The sequence below is a fragment of the Sinocyclocheilus anshuiensis genome, unplaced genomic scaffold, assembly GCF_001515605.1.
Source record: "Sinocyclocheilus anshuiensis isolate Anshui unplaced genomic scaffold, SAMN03320099.WGS_v1.1 scaffold1895, whole genome shotgun sequence".
In the NCBI taxonomy this organism is placed as follows: domain Eukaryota; kingdom Metazoa; phylum Chordata; class Actinopteri; order Cypriniformes; family Cyprinidae; genus Sinocyclocheilus; species Sinocyclocheilus anshuiensis.
Genome location: NW_015549974.1, coordinates 431,818 through 444,625, shown reverse-complemented (window position 1 = coordinate 444,625; position 12,808 = coordinate 431,818). Strand labels below are relative to the sequence as shown.

The 12,808-nt window shown below is 37.9% G+C and overlaps 2 pseudogenes; one reads left to right on the top strand and one right to left on the bottom strand.

Moving 5' to 3' along the window:
- Nucleotides 1-15: 15 nt before the first annotated feature.
- On the bottom strand, nt 16-3,650 carry LOC107660976 (DNA-directed RNA polymerase III subunit RPC7-like; annotated as a pseudogene).
- Nucleotides 3,651-5,966: 2,316 nt separating this feature from the next.
- LOC107660978 (metallo-beta-lactamase domain-containing protein 2-like) lies at nt 5,967-8,311 on the top strand (annotated as a pseudogene).
- The last annotated feature ends 4,497 nt before the right edge of the window (nt 8,312-12,808 follow it).

Genomic DNA, 12,808 nt, shown 5'->3' with positions numbered 1-12,808 from the left:
GGGGGGGGGGGGGTTCTAGTAAGTGGCTTCATCCATGTTGTCATCACCATCTTCAAAGTAGTTTGCTATGTAGTCATTTTTCTATGGGAAGAAAAAAAAAGTTTGATCGTGCTTTTAGTGCTCTGGAATTCTAAGTACATTTGTTATTGATTATTCAAACACGACTGTCGTGTACTAAAATACTCTGTGCTGTCAAAACAGTTGCACTAAAATAGTTTTCCTAGTAACTGAAACCATGTTAGATATATGCGGGTACTTGGGTGTGCACTTGACCGATGACAGGACTGCCATAAGGTTTGTTAATGAATGAATGAACGAATACCACAGAAAAATAAATAAACACCACCTCACACACCTGGGGCCCGTTCTTCGTACGTCGCTAACTCAGTTAGCTGGATTTGATTGTTGACGATTTGGCATGATCTTGGATGCATGATCTTGGATTGTTTGGTTCTTCAAAGCTCATCCCGGAGTTGCTGTCATAGCAACAGGTCTGTAAACTTAAACCTGCTCGGGAGCAGGCTTATTTAATGTAAACAGGATTAGATTGCATCTTTTTAAGCAGAATTGATACTTAAACTCTGTCCGCTACCACCGCTACTTTATTACAAGAGTATCCTACTAATCCAGGGACAATAATTTAAAATAACAATCATTTAAAAATTAATTTAAAGATAATATAATAATGTTGTGTAGTCTTTAATACTACAGAATGCCAGTTTTACTCACTGAAAGATGTATTCGTCATAAAATTATTACTTCATAACTGTATTCGAGTCTTACACACATGCTATACAAATAATGTAGAGTCGTGCATTAATTTGAGTGATTATAACTATTATGTGTGGCTTGATGGAGCGCAGGAGATACAGATAACATCTTGACCCTTAAGAAACTTTAATTAATGCTGTCACGTAACACATCTGTTCAAATATAAAATTAAATGATTTGCTAATTACTACATTGAAATAAAAATGTAAAGCCTGTACAAATATGACAAATCGTGAATATAAATAATCGGGAATCATGTAAAAAATTTAAATAAAATAAAAACAGTGCACATTTCATTTATCTATTATAACATTTATGTAGTTTTGTTCGCTTGGCTGTTTCCCTATAAAAGTCCAAAAATTTGTCAAGTTTTTCGTCAGGTGTCTTTTTTAATTATAAGTTGCTGTCTTGCCGCCAGCCAATCGCTGCATTGCTGATCGTGGTTTCGAGTATCGATACATAGCCCCTTTTAAACCAACCCATGAACGCGCAATTATCTCAGATAACTCAATCCAGCCATACTAATCATCAACAACAGGTGCATTCGAAGAACCGAATTAGCCAGATCCTGATTAGTGCGATGATATCGTCTTGGATGTGACATTTCATCTCGGATGTAATAAGCGACGTAAGAAGAACGGGGCCCTGAATGTCAGGTTCATCAGATAAAAATATTAGTAAATAAATAAAAAGCAGTGTCACATGTTACTAGTGTTGTAGTCAAGACCACCTAATCCGAGACCAAGACAACACCAAGACTTTGAGCGGTTGAGACCAAGACAAGACCAAGACCAAGGCAGGTTGAGACCGAGTCAAGACCAAGACCAGACCAGCATTGCTCAAATTCATCTAAAGGATCCACATTTGCTGCCTGAGAAATGCCTTCTTTTTTAATAATTAAATACAATAATAAGACACTTAGCTGTTACAGAGCTGTTACCAAACAAATGAAATCTTTTAACAACAAAATTCATCTTTGCACTGCAGTGGTGGCACAGAAGCTGCATCTGAATTGGTACAATTACAAATGCATAAATAATGTTGAGAATAATGTTAAAAATAGTTTACTGAATGTTCTTATAAAAGCAAATTTTTTTTTCAAAAAAGTTATCTTGTTCTTGTGATATTGCTTAATTATATCATATAATATAAAAATCCACATCTCATACACTCAAGCACTATTTTTGCAACAATATCTTGAATTTTGTGTGTGTATGTATTAATTTTGGTGACATTTTTGACACAGTCCTTTAATAATTTCTGACCCGGCATAACAGTATAAATCATTTGTTCTCAGCCAGGGGCCGGGGTCCACTATGGGGCTCAACAAACTTCCAAGGGGACCTCAAGATGACTTAAAATAGTTTAAAATAAAACAAAACAAGCATTAAAATGAACTAAAACACATAAAAATCAAGACAAGACAAGACCGAGTAAAAAATGCGGTCAAGACCAAGACCATCAAAAAATGGTCTTAAGACCGGTCTCGTACTACAACATTACGTTTTACAAACTAAAGGACAAGTCAAAGAAAAACAAATGTTCTAATGATTCCATTAGTAGAATGAAAAGCTAATTGAAACCTATTTGAAAAGTGGCTTTTAGCTTTGCACAGACACATTTTGTTGTGATACAATCACACCAGTCTCGTGCTTAAGCATGCACTATTTAAGTGTTATAGTTAGACTAAAGTTGAAATTAAAAAATGTAATTTCTGTGTTAAATTTTCATGCACAACATGCTACAGATGCGGTTGAGAAAGAATTGTTTAACCTTAAATACTGCTATTAGTAAATGCTTTTACCTCTTCAAGCTCTTCATCAATTTCTTCTTCCTCCCCTTCCTCATCATCTTTCTTCCCTCCCTCTGCTTCATCCTCCTCATCTGATTTTACGTCTCCCTTCTTTTCAAGTTCCTGAAAAACAATATTAAAATTATTTACAGGTTATTCAAAAAAGCTGTTTGTTTAATGAGGGATTCTGCATTTTGTGAAATTACCTCTTTTCTTTCTAATTATCTTCTTGTGTGGCTTCAGCTCCTTTGGAAGACGGTTCCAATCTACAAAGCAAGTTTATAATTTGTCTGAAATCAGCCAATTTAAATAGTATTCATAAGTGATTCCTGTATTACCCTGTGTCCAGTTGTCATCTTCAATTCTTTTAATTTCTCTTGTGTATTTCTCCTTGTACCTCTCCACATCTTGTGAATTATACTGGTGAGCACATTGGCAAACACTTTAAAAAAGATCACTTTCTTTTAACTTCTAAATTTGACTTTTCATATTTTAAGTAACATTGTAAAAATAATAAAACAATCAAGTAACAATCACAACTATTTTCAAGGTTATACTATCCCTAATCAGTTATACTATTTCACTTAAAGTTAAATAGATTTAATGTCTTAAGGCCACTGTTAAAACACAACATTGCCCTCAGTGCTCTCACTCATAGTAATATACTTTTACAATATGATTATCTCAGAAATCCTAAGACCCCAAGTAGGAAGCAATAGGTAGTATATGTTACCAAAATGAAATAAAGGCTACTATACTCACCTCACTTTCCTGCATGGGGTTTTATGTTAAATGGGAGGTCTTTCATTTGTCCTCTCATCTCTTGTTTCAAAGCTCTCATATAGTCTTCATCCTCTCCAGCTTTCAAAGGCCCTGGTTTATATTCAATTTGCTGAAAAGGAGCCAGAATTATGTCCTAGATGGTGTAATGCATTTCTCTAAATCTAAAAAAAAAAAAAGAAGCAAAAGTCAGGGCTTTCTAGATAATGACTATCTGGCCTTACACTAATTCCTAGTATGGGTCACCATACTTGGCCACATGTCACGTCACTCACTCACTCACTATTCCTCTGCCCTTTCCTGCCATTTTGGTCATTCAAATGTTCCTTACATGGGTGATGGAGGGGGTGATAAAGTATCAACTAGTCAAAGTATAAAAATATTGACGTTGTTCTTGGACATAATTACTACTAGCGGCGTTGTAAACACATTGCGTCGTGGTAAGTCACGTGACGCGCGAGCACCAATGTTTTTTTGGCGTCAATGACGTGAAACCTAAAACGCGCCATTTTTTTTAATTGAATGTTAGGGATGGGCGATACCTCTTAGTTTATTTTCGATCTGATTTCTAATTATTTTTTTTCGATACCGATACCTATAAACTAAACAGATCTTTTAAATTATTACAAGAACATAATCAGTAATCATACTCACTTAATATTAGATTTTAAAGCCATGTTTTTTAACATTCCATAGGCTTTTTTTGTTTTTTTGTTCACTGTCAGAAATAAAATATACTATAATTGTATTTTAGCCCTTTACTGGGGCAGTAACCTCAAAGGTGCAACTATACCCCTAAAAGTGAGCATATTATTTCCATACAAATATGCATGCTTTAAAGGTGGGGTAAGCGATTTTTCAAAAATGCTTTAGAAAACTGATTCGGGCTGAATGGACCCTTTTCACAAGACTGTGATGACGTTTTAACGGTCATCAGCATCGTAAATCCTCTAAAGTTTTTCATATTTGTATTTTTAAAAAATGTATGTACATTTATAACACTATTCTTTGTATTATATCACCTTTGCATCAAATTACAAAAAGTGTTTCTAATGCAGCGTCTATGGGAGGGACGGTAAATTTAACATCGTTCGCTCTTCTGACAGCCGTTATCAGTCTCTCAATTTTTTTCCTTTTATTGAAAGTCATGAAAACACTATCGTGGAGTTTTTCTTTTGCTATTTGAGCAAATGGGAATGCAAAAAATATATTTGTGGTACTCTCCCATTCACTGCTATTCAAGTTAACCCAACTATGATGACTTCTGCTGCTGAGAAACCCGCATTGTAGTCTACTCTACCAGGATCAGGAAACAGTCCTCCATAAAATGCGCTGGACACATCTGAATATTTGGGTTGAACTGTTCTGGAACAGTGTTGTAAATACAACTTAACCACGGATTTCTAGTCGTGTCCTCTTTTGGAAGGCCAAACAAAGTAGTTTCGCTTTCACAACAAAACACAGCGTTACACACGGCGGGCTAGAGTGAGCGGTGGCGGGCGGGCTTGCGGCAACCACATGTGGCGACCCCAGGCTGGACTCCGCTTCGTCCAAGGTGAAAGCCGATCCGGTGAGCCACAGCTTGAAGTTGTAGTATTTCCTCAGCAACCAGCACGGATCAGCTCCAGGCATGACGAAGCGGATATCGTCCTCTTTTGGAAGGCCAAACAAAGGCCATCACTTTCACAATGAAACACACAGCACCTTCACTACATGGCGGCGGCGGCAACAACAATACTACAGCAAGAATAAAAGTTATGCCTTCTTTCTTTGCATGAACATTTGGGCGGCGTTATGCAAATATTCCCACATCTGTGATGTAGACATGTGGGGGCGTGTTAGAAGGAGCCTTTTAGGTAGGTGTGGTTGACTCTTAGCTTTTATAATGACTCCAAAGAGAAAGGAAAAATTTTAATCGCATCATATGACCCCTTTAAACAAGCACTCTTGAGCCATGCGTCAGCAGCGAACGCTGTCTGTGATTGATTGGTTCTGTCTTTCAGCATTTGCGTGTGTTCCATTGAGCAGGAGAAATGGTTGTATCCAACACAATTATTCGCTAATATAGTCTATTTTCCCACTTAGAATTTTTTTCCACTTATTTTATGCACCGAATTTCTTGATAAATAAATAAAATTAATGGTTAAAAAATGCACTTTAGAATCGATATTTTCATGTGAAGATCGATCGATCCGCCCATCCCTATTGAATGCCATCGCTAATGATTTGGGAATAGACTTCGCTGGGGGAAGATTATCTTTGGACAATTACTTCAAAATCAATCTGGGCATCACACAAAGCTGTCATGTTGCTTCAGAAGACGCGAAATAATTTCGTGTGGATTATTTTTATATGATTTTGGAAATGAAGATTCACTGCATTGAAACATGGGTGAGTAAATAATGACAACATGCAGTATTTCTTTAAAACTGGACCACTAAGGCAGCAACAATTATTTAAGGTGCAACTGCTTAGCTTGTTCTGTTACAGCTTTTGGACGAATATAAATGAGTACCTGAATTAAATAGTATTTTGGTGATTAATATGCATGACTTGGGTGGTGCCTATTGCCGCATTGACCAATAGTATTTAGACTCTCCAGCACGTCATGTCGTTACGCTCGATGACGTGCTTCGCTTGCGGAACAGGGTGTCAGCGTCCTTTCTGCGGCCGCGGCAGCTAGGATTTGAAACCAAAATTATAGGTTAAAAGCCATACATTTAATGGAGATGTCTGCGACTGACTGGTACGCGCATAAGTCGCTGGAAAGTGGCGTGTTTTGGATCCAGGAGCGGTTTTATGAATCGGGGAACAGGGCGAATATCTGGCTCATTCGCGGGTCCCATCAGGACGTCGTCATAGATACCGGACTGGGTTTACGGAGTCTGCCTGAATACATCAATAGTAAAGGGCTGGTAGGGGACTATTCGAAGCGCAAGAACCCGCTTTTAGCCATTGGCACGCATGTGCAATTTTGATCATTCGGGTGGGCTGCATCAGTTTCAACAGGTGGGCGTGCACAAGGCGGAGGTGGATGCTCTGGCTAACGGTGACAACTTCGAGACCGTGACATGGTTATCTGACCGCGAGATCGTGGAGGATCCTGCGCCTGGATGGCGAGCAAGAGAGTACAGAGTCAAGGCGGTTACGCCAACACATATATTACAAGAAGGTCGGTTATTATACTGTTTGCATGATTATAATGTTATTGTAATGCATGCAACATTGTAAATATTTGTGTGTGTGTATACACACTATTATAAATATTTGTGTGTGTATACACACACACACACACACTATTGCATAAGGTACTCCAGAATACCGTAGAACAATGCACTGAATTGCATGACTTCATTCTGGGCAGCATTGCATAATACATTTGAAGAGCTCTAGAGAAAGATCGAAATAAATCAGATCATGATTGACTCACCAGAGGCATGTCAGTGGTTAGTGAAAAGCAAGCTCACTGTCTAATGTGGCTTCATCTCCTTGATGGTGGAAATACACCATTATAGTGGACCATTGGCGGAAACCCAGCAGAATCAGAGTAAAGTTCTGAGTAAATCATACATGACATCCTCCCTATAATTCTCTGTGAATGGACTGTTTTGCAGTGAGTTGTGCTACTGCATATGAATAGATGTTCAGTCAGTGGACAGATTAGGCCTATTTTTTTCATGCCAGTGCATCTCCAGATGTTAAGGTGACACACATAATGACTGTAGTGAGTATTGTGTTGTATTGTACGTGTTTACTTAACAGTGTTTTTTTTTTTAAGTATGTATATAATTCAATTTAGTTATAGTTAAAAAGTTATGCTTAACTGAAAATATTTCATCAGTAAGAAAGTACTCTTTGTGAATAGTCAAATAAAATAATTTATACAGATTCTTATCCAGTAATTGACTGTAAAAGTCATGGAAATCTGTTGTGGAAAAGGTGTGTGTACTCTGAATTATTTCTGTGCCTTGAACCCTTCTTGTAAATGTTTGTGGATGTTTAAAGGCATAGCTTAGGCAGATGTAATCACTGTGTGTTACCTAACAGCTTATATCCAGCAAACACACATATTTGCTTTTAAAAGTATATGATTAAAACCTTTTAACGCAACATTTTTGTTCTTGGATCAGGATATCTCAGCTCAGCAGTACTAATTATAAACTAACTCTTACCTCTACATTACGTACCTCACAAATCCTTCTCTGCTTCATAACTTGTGCATCAGTCGATACAGCTTCTGCTGTGTCAGTGCTGCAATGCAGTGACAATATCCAGTTTCCACATTTCCTTCCTTTCCTCCTTCTCCAGGCGATGTTATCAACCTTGGGGACCGACAGCTTACTGTTCTCCACATGCCGGGCCATTCCAGAGGCAGCATTTGTCTCCATGACAAGGAGAACAAAATGCTGTTCAGTGGAGACGTGGCCTATGATGGTTCCATGATTGATTGGCTTCCATACAGCCGGATCAGCGACTACATTCGTAGCTGCGAAAGGCTGGTTAAGATGGTCGATAAAGAGGAGATTGACAAGGTCATGCCTGGCCATTATAATACTTTTGGGAGCAAGCGTCTACACCGGTTAGCCTCCAACTACATCGCTAGTGCCGGCGCCTGCCACAGAGCCTCCACCTACTTGGTGAAGTCCATTGCCAGCCTGGCACTTCGAGCCTCCAACTCGAGAAGTGCCTGCTAGTAGTTATGAAAAGACTACTATGCAACAACATGTCATTGCAGACCTCAATATATGAAAACACTGAGCAATACAGTGAGCTAATGATATACAGAATACAGTTTGATAATATTATTTGGGATCAAGGATCAAAATAATGAAAAAAAATGCTGCATAATATCCATCAAAAGCATCAAGAAGAATAGTAGACATTGTCATATTTTAAAGGTGCTGTTTGTAATTTTCAACGATAATGTGTAGAGGTATCTAAAAGATTATCCAAAAAAAAAAAAACTAAATTTGTGAGCAGCCCAATCTTGCAAGATTTTTTTCCTTGCCCAAACCAGTTAAGTGCAAATCCAGCACCACAGCCCATTTCATTGGTCAACTCAATCACACAGACTTTACTGATGCATTTTAGAGTTAAAAAAAATGCACTGGGTTGTATTTAACCCAGCATTTTTTAGAGTGTATTATCATCATTTTTTAATTAATTAATTTATTTATTTTTAACTCTGTGTGCTTAACTCGTTTGGGTTTAAAAAATATTAATAAGAATTCAAATGGTTTTGGACTCGCCGTTCCAGGACCAAATGTTTGGAGAAACTTATTTGGACTCAGTATTATTTTTTAAATTCCATTTTGGTCACTAGTGATGCAGAAATTACACACTGCACCTTTCATAAAGAATATCATTATACAAACACTTGGTAACTGTAAGGCTTACACAGGTAAAGACTTGGTATGTCTAGAGATCAAAAAATCCCTCGTAAGACACATTGTAGCAGACATAAACTTCCAGTCACCTCTTAAAGTAATCTGATCTGTTTCAGATGAATTATCTTTGAAGAGACAGCGATATGTTAGTTAAAATGGGAGACAAGATAAATTAGTAGCCAATTGTTGACTTATTCTCTATGGCAGTATTTGCATGAGATATTGATGTAGCACAGCATGGACGCAGCATCATTCTATAGTGTGTTGTGTGTGATCGAAGTGCATTATCTACAGACAAAATCATGATCTTTCAGCGGCAGTCATATTAGTCAGGAAAAATGACTAGCCTTGACTGAAAGATGCTGAACAATGATTTTTGTTTGGTTTAGTTTCATAACACTGCCTCCATACTAGTAGTTCTCTTTGCTGTGCGCTTCTTTGCAAACTGCACAATGACTTTGATTTATTTGTATTAGTAATTTTTATATTGAAGCACATAAGTCAACGTGGGTGACAGTAGGTAGTTCGTGGAAAGCCAAATGCTGTTTTTCCCTCTCAGTAATTCACTGCCTTAGTTTAATCTGACATAATTGTAAGGGCCTCCTCTTTAGTGTTCAAATGTGAAAAAAAGAACACATTTTGTGAGTGTATGAAATGAAGTGGTGTATAAAATGAGCTGTTGGTGGAGCTATGAGAATGGCTAACATCAAGTCACTCATTTATGTTGCCAAATTACAAATATGCTGCTTGACTTTTTTTGATGTAATTTTCATAATGCTGACATGTCATTTTCACATCATAAATTGGAGAGTGGAATGTGTTTGTGTGAATGTGATGGACAACAATATAATATATGTATTCTGAATCTAGTTGAAGTGAGCTTGTACAGTATATGTGCACTATGTTTCTGCTCAGGGATCCCTTGAATCCAAGCAAAATGAGCAGAGCTATACATGCAACACTATATTTAGTGCCTCTTGGAGAGTAAACTAATGAATACCTCGCAATGCCATGACAACAGCTGTTGTAATACCCAGGCACCTAACAATATACTCACTTTCAATTCTGTATACATTGTGTCTTTGTGTTATTCTTCTCTTTCTGTGTTTGTTGATATTTCATTTATGCTAAAATTGTAGTTGTGCAATCAATGTGTTAAGAGAGAATTTCACTGTTATATTGGTAGTTTTACCCCTGTGAGCAAAAGTAGTACAACCACAAGATGGAGACATTGACCCTGTAATGCCAGCACATTTCCAGTCACATTGGAAATGGAGCGCTGAAGTAGATGAGCATCAAACTAAAGTCAGTGATATTTGGCAGCAAACCCTCCATTTTAAAATTCCCCAAATAAGTTGGCACTAACTTCTTTTTAAAAACTTGACATTTTCTCACATATCACTAACCGCAAGCCTTATCCCCTTAGGCTAGTCATGATGGATTGGATGTGACATTAATTTCCTTACAAATCTCTTGAAATATTTTTTGGGCCAAGTTTTGTTCTGGCAGTGTGTCTTTTGAAATACATACGTTTGGCAGTCACAGATCTGGTTGAAATTCCAAAGCACTGTTTGACACGGCTTTCAGTCAGGGTGAATTGATGGCTGTTGACAGATGGCTAATTATATCCAGGGGACTATTTGTCTGACTTGACCTACAAGAGGTGGTTACGGTTATTTTTAAAGGTGATAGGGCTCAAATGAAATGATGAAGGAGTTTCCATGAGAAAAACGGAACAGGCTCTATTCGCAAACAAGCTCGATTAGATTTTGGTCAGCCTACATGATGGACGTAGAAATGGATTTTGTCCTTTTGGCTTGAATTCTCATACTGTGGATATTCCACGTGGTTTATATTAAAGATGGTGGAGATTTGCTGTAATATTTCAGCGTGGTTATTGATTTTGAATGAAATAGCCACAGCAGGCTTCTTGCGTGGTTTATATGTAGGCTGATTCCTGGACCTAGAAAACAATGTAAAGTATTGACCAGAAAGTTGACAACTGAACCGAAACCGTAAACATGGAAAGGAAACCTCAAACAAATGCTGCATTGTTTCTAGACATCTCTTCATGGACCTACAATTGAACTATAATGTCGTCTTGCATTAGTGAAAGTGATAGAGAGCCTGTAACTAACGTGCCAGATTTCGTCAACTTTTCTCCCCTCCCGCTGGCTGTTTTTCCCTCTAACCCCACTTCAGTAACAAGACATTGTATCCCGCAGGCAGCCAGATGGACATCTGATGCGTGGTCGCCGCCGGGGAAGCGTTGTTTGACATTCAGCTGCTTCCTACATTATCTGCTAATTGACAGCCCCTATCTGCCCTCCGGCGAGCCAAGATGACACATGTGGGAATGACCGAGGTGAGGGGAGAATAGGGAAATGCCAATCACTAACAGATTATCAAGAGCGAAAGGATGGTAATGGAGCCTTAATCTGACCTGGCTGCTGCAGGTTTTGTGGGTTAATGGTAGATGGTGCAACAACACCAATATGATGACCTCTTCCTCCAAAGTACTACACAAATACTCATTAAAACTCACTGTGTTTTAGTCTTTCAGATCTGCGATGTAGTTGAGGTCTACGAGACCGTAAGGTGTTCTGTTTGTCATTTTAAAGTCTGTATGAAATGAAAATTCACCCTATCTATTTTATAAATGCATACTATTGATCTTACTGTAAACGATTACTCTATGCAAATGTTTTGTTTTATTTTCCCCCAAATCTTCCAGTAAAACTACAAACTTCTCTCTGGTGACATATGCCAGACTTCAGTCTGCTTAAACCAGTCCCTTTCTTACAACCGATTGCAAGCTCACATTCAGACTCCATCCAACTGAGGAATAGAACCTGCCCTATGGTTTTTCATTTTTCCATATTATGCTTCAGTCGGATGCATGTCACAAGTCAGAAATGATCTGTCACTTCCTTTCTTTTATTACAACTTTAAGTTTCCGAAATTGCTTGTGATCACCCTCTTTGTGACTGTTGCACTCTAGGGATGTAACGATTACCGGTTTGACGATAAATCATGATAAAATTCCCCATGGTTAGTATTACCTTTTCATCTTTTAATTATCATTAAAACCGTATTAGATTATCGCGATTTGAACAACTCGCGATAAATAAATACTGTCCAGCATGAAGCACAGTTTTAAGTAACAGTCTCACGTGCGCACAGCACGCAGAGTACTTTCGTTTTGAGTGAAAACGGGGCAGAAAAGCTGGGAGGTTTTAAAGGGGTCATATGATTATAAAAGTTAAGAGTCAACCATGCCTACCTAAAACGCCTCGTTCTAACACGCCCCCACATGTCTATGTCACGATGTGGGAAGATTTGCATAACGCCGCCCAAATGTTCACGCAAAGAAAGAAGGCGTAACTTTTATTCTCGCTGTAGTATTGTTGTTGCTGCCGCCGCCACCGCCATGTTGTGAAGACGCTGTGTGTTTCCTTGTGAAAGTGAAACTACTTTGTTTGGCTTTCCAAAAGAGGACGATATGCTAAAATTGTAAAATTGCTCATGCCTGGAGCTGATGAAATGCATCAACTTCAAAAATAATGTGTTTTTTGAACCTTAAACCGCATAAACACATTTCATTACACCAAATACACAAAATAATGTGTATTTATCATATGCAACATCATATGACCCCTTTAAAATAATTATACAAATTAATTTGAATTAATAAAAGTGTTGCGTTTATAATTTTGTTCAGTGTAATTATATGAATGTACCTCTGAAGGTTCTGACTGTCTTCAAAAACTATTCAATGGCATTTTGTTTTCATCTTCGCTCTATGTAATACCTAAAGGATGTGTTCTTAATCGCAATACTGCTTTGTCCACGGAGTTTACGGGAAACAGCTCTAATTCAGCTTTTCCATAAGCGCCACCTGCTATCAGTGAGTGGATTTACAGAGACCTGTATTTACATTCAGCCTGTATGCAGTTTCTGTCTGCACAAAAACGGACTGAATTTGCATGCCCTGCTGTAAATTTTGACCGGTTGATGAAAAACAAGCTTATGTGGATTCTACACATTTAAACAATTCAGATAAGTTATCTAGAATTAT